Raw genomic sequence first — 4,925 nt, 5'->3', positions numbered from 1 at the left:
ACAGGGTGGGAGGAGCTCCCACTTCGTTCTTGACCTGTCACCGACTACAGTTGCGAATTCCACTTGTCATTTTGGAGCGATGACGAGATAGAGCTGAGTCATGTATTGCGTTCTCTGAGATGAAGAACGCAATGCGCGCGGAGTTGCTCCACGTATGCACCAGCCACCAGTAAAAACGACCTGTCCTCCGAGGAGGTCGAGCGAGACGCCGGCTGACATGGGGGTCGGTCACCTCACCGTCACCACCGTCTACCGTGCCTTCAAAAACACGGGGCGCAATATGTTTCTGCAGTATAACAAAAAATTGAACAAACAAGGTGCAAACTTTCATTTTTTTACGAAGTGTGGTTTGCAGGGCTGAACCGAATACAAAAACGATACGCCGTGCTGGGATGACGTTGGCTACAATGGTACACGATCATAACAAGAGCACAAATCCTGCCACGTTATTTTGCTACAGTGATAAGAGCATATATATCTTTGTCCGCGATGCGGCAACAGAGACATTATTTCCAAATTAGAGTTCGAAGTTAGCCTTCGATGCTAGCACTGACCAACTCACTTCACTCACAGGGTGAAAACGTGAAACTTTGTATCATTCGGACAGAGATCGAAAAATAACACGCACCGCTTCAACTTGGACACCCCAAAATAATTAACTGTAGTGGATCGCACGCAAAAGCTTCGCGTACGCAATAAAATTGCCGGTCAGAAATACGGTTCCGCAAACAAAATCAACATATGAGTCATCAAATTATGAAGAAAAACCAGGAGTGAGCGTGCCAAAAATATTCGACAATTATTGTTGTCAATATTTGTTTTTCTATCCACGTGCTTATGTCGCAGTGGAAAGCCGTGAAACTCCCTATAAAATTATTTTGGGCAGTGTTTCCGACGGTGCTCGCTCGATCGTAAAATGTCGCTTTGTTGCTACTTTGGCGAATCAAACAAAGAAGCCACGTTCACCTACAATGCCCTGTCCACAAGAAAGGAAATCGAAATTTTCGCTTCGTTTTCTTTTTTTTTTTATATTCTTCTCTTCTGCACGATATAGGGTATGAATTATTATCCTTCCCTGTACTCTCGCAGCGACGAACAGTCCGATAAACGAGTCACCCTATGACAAAGATGGGGGTCCCGAAAATCTCCTAAAATCGTGTTTGTTCTCAGAGACACATCCGTGTGTAAGTAAAACCGCGGCCCTCTCCACGAAGTACGGACATATTTGATAAATAGCGTTGACTTGAGGTTGAACTTTTCATTTGCTTTGTAAACACAAGCGTGACGTCACGTGCGCATCCCACGCGACCCGACTGAAGTCTGAACTGGTGTACTATGTGTGGACAATAGGGCATTATTTTGACTTCCCGGCCGCGACGACCTTGGCGAGGGAGGACAGATGGGGGTCCCGAAAATCCTAGAATCGTGGTTTGTTCGCAGGGACACACACATCCGTGTGTAACAAAAAACGCGGCCCCCTCCACGAAGCTTACACAGGCATTGTTGTGTGACTACTGAAGATGCCTCCCGCAAGGGAGGCGAAACTGGTCAGAACTTCAGCTTGGGCGAGTTGGTTATTCATGATTCATGGAGGTGTTTATTCATGGAGGCGAAACGTCTAGTGAAATTGTTTTTTTCCTGTTCTGTGAAGTCGGTGCTTTTATATTAATTATGTTACCAGTCGGCCTGTGTTACCAGTGCTCATTTGAAGAATCGCCTTTGTCTTTTTTGAACCCTAACAAAAACACCCTCATAACATTTTTTTTTACTGTTCGGCTACGTTGGCATAGCCTATAATCGACATAATTTTTGCGAAAGCCTACTTTTATTTTATAATTATCTGTAACCATTTCTAGTTGAAGAAGTGACAAGTATAATAATTATATTATGATTTCATATCAAAATTCGACGAACCGGGAGATGCGAAATTCGGTGAAACAGCTTTTCAAAAAAACATCCGGTGCCCGAAACTTGCTTATATTAAAATGTCTAACATGTGTATGTGTACTAATACAGAAGATGAGTGCAATGTGGAAACTGAATGGCCTCACAAACAATTGTCAACGAGTTGGAATTTTTGATGAATTACCCTTTGTCGAGTCATCCTACTACCGATTGGCCTCTTCAATCAATTGCCCGTCGACAAATATTGTTGTTGGTTTATTTGCCATCTGCTGTAAGGGGAGGGTGTGGGGCTCGTCAAGCCGACATCTGCCAGCATTTTCATCACGCCTCCAGCGCCTGTACCGACTGACGCCGACGAGTTGGCCTAGAAATAAATACCCACGGACTACACTATAGCCGCTAAATATCTCTACGCGAACATGATTTGTTTTAAAAGGGGCACCGGCCTGTCGGTGCTTCTTTGAATTATACATACGTCACGGTCAAAACGTTCCGCAGCTAATGAGTGAAGGCCGACCAACCTATTTTGTCCAAATGTCCGTGTATGGGAGATGAGAATGCCACTGCGTCAAAGGCAAGACGTGTGCGAGCGTCGCTAAAAATAGATACCACTATCGATGTTTTAGTATACATGGTTTCATTCTTAGTCAGAGCGCAAACAGAGGTTAGATGTCACGAAAACACATACACAAAGACAAAAAGCACTTTATCACGGCGCATTGTATGAGTTGTTATATTAGTGGGTGGAATCACCCAAACAAAGATAGTGAACGCCGTGGCGTTTAGGTGTTGAGCTGTTGGTGATGCTTGATCGGCGCAATGTGTCAGTCGAGCTCCAACTGAGGGTGATATGAGGCGGGGCAGCTCTGTGGTTTTACTTGTTGTGTTGCATAGTTAGTTTCGGCCGTCAGCAAATAGTGAAAAATATCTATCTACCTATCTCTCTCTCTCTCTCTCTCTCTCTATATATATATATATATATATATATATATATATATATATATACAAAGGCAAAAATGCGTACTGTCAGAGTTACTAATTCGAAGTTTACTACGACGTTTCGAGCGGGGACCACTCTTCATCACCTAATGAAGAACGGTCCCCGCTCGAAACGTCGGAATAAACTTCGAATTAATAACTCCGACAGTACGCATTTTTGACTTTTTATATATATATATATATATATATATACATTTTACTAATACAATGTCTGGACATTTACACTTACCAAGTAACCATTTTCAGCTGTGATTTGAGACTGTGTTGCGCTTATCCCGCTCTTATTTATTTATTTTTTGTTTCTCTTGTTTCTGGCCTTTTTAGTATAGGCTTCCACCAGCTCGCTTGCGCGTGAACTCTAATTTCAAGTGAAACAAGTTTGGAAATTAGGGCGACACTATATAGGTTTGAAATCCTATACCAATTTTATTGCCATTTGGTGAGCCACGTACGAATTTTGAAATATATCTTTTCATCCAAATAATCGATTAGTAAATCGAATAGCGATTCGGACGAATTTACTACGGCGGGAAGAACGAATTTGCAAATCTCGTGGCAATTAGGAAATTTCAGCCATCCTTGGTTTCCGATTGGTCGCGCTCAGTAGCGGCTCCCTCCGCACAGAGTAGCCTCGAGTCAGAATTCGCGGAGTCTCTACTGACCGGCCAAAAAAGTGCGGCGCTTCAACTGCTCCCGCCCAAACGACTTGATGTATTTGTATACGCCCATGACATCGGCCGCGATCGGCGATTGAGGTTCCGTTAGCCGACGCAAGCGTCAGCGGACGTCTCATATTTCCATACTCTCATTTAACTACAGAAACAAAAACAACAACAAAAAAATCATCCAGTTCATGCTCACTATGTTCACCACTGACAAGATAGTCGGTAGTTTACGAGTTTCCGTGCAAAGCCGATCAAAACGAGGCACCAGATCAACTTTTACGGCTGCCATCATGAAAGATCTGGCTTGTCGCGTTCCCTCAACGTCACTCCGAATATTGTTTGTGCCCCACGCACCATCCTCTTGTAGCAATATTTTTATTGGCCCCATGTGATTTCTTTTTTATGTTCTTACTGGTGTTTGATCATAATTCGGTCATTGAAATAGTTTTTGCTGCCGACCCTACCATTATTTTGACCCTCTGGCAGCAAAGGAATCTTATGCCGGCATTACACACGAAATAAGAATGTAGACACTCCGTCCCATATCTCAAATTACATCACAACGTGTTTACACAACTGTAGTGCAGAGGTACGATGAGCAGGGTCTGAGAAAATATTAGTTTCAGTATTTTCAAAAGAGCGACGAAACAAAATAAAGAAAGGACCGCCAATCGGCAGCGCGTGCAAGCAGAGGCAGTAGTTACAGGAAGCGCGATGGGTGTCTTTCGTACGGCCGGCATCAACTCACGCACTGTCCGAAGATGTACTCTGTTTTACTCGTAGGATTGCAACGCTGCGGAATGTAGGCGTGTGATTTCAGAAAGCGCGTCCTACCATTTCTACGTGCGAGTGCTCCTCCTCGCGCCCGTGCCTTGGCCAGCCCCGTACACAACGTATGCAGTATCGAAAAGGCATAGTTCAAAATTGACGGTCCCACTTTTCCATACCGCTTCAAAACCCCATCTCGCTCAAATCACTTGGCAGCCGGACAATTTTGGCAGGGGGCCTCAAGTTGGGGATTATCCGGTACATTGTCCTCCCAACAATGAACGTGGGCGCGACGCGCCAGAGGGTGAACACGTGAAAGGAGGGGCGTAAGAGTGGAGAAGGAAACTCAAGGTCGCAAGCGACGGGAAAAAGGGTTTCGAAATTGGCGCGCAGGTTTTGCAGCATTTGCTCATACGGACAGCCAACGCCGCCCTGGTGGTTCAACTAATGTTTTGTTCAAGATGGCCGCCGTGGTACCGCAGCCTTAACGTCGGCTTGCAGCTCGCGACTCGCAGCAACTAATACCGGCCGTGCCAGAAGCATGCTCGGGCCGTGTCGTGCAAAGAGCTGCAACGAGAACGAGCTCAC

This window comes from Ixodes scapularis, unplaced genomic scaffold, assembly GCF_016920785.2.
Source record: "Ixodes scapularis isolate PalLabHiFi unplaced genomic scaffold, ASM1692078v2 ptg001857l_1___fragment_3__unscaffolded, whole genome shotgun sequence".
Taxonomy (NCBI): domain Eukaryota; kingdom Metazoa; phylum Arthropoda; class Arachnida; order Ixodida; family Ixodidae; genus Ixodes; species Ixodes scapularis.
Note: the sequence above shows the minus strand (reverse complement) of the source record.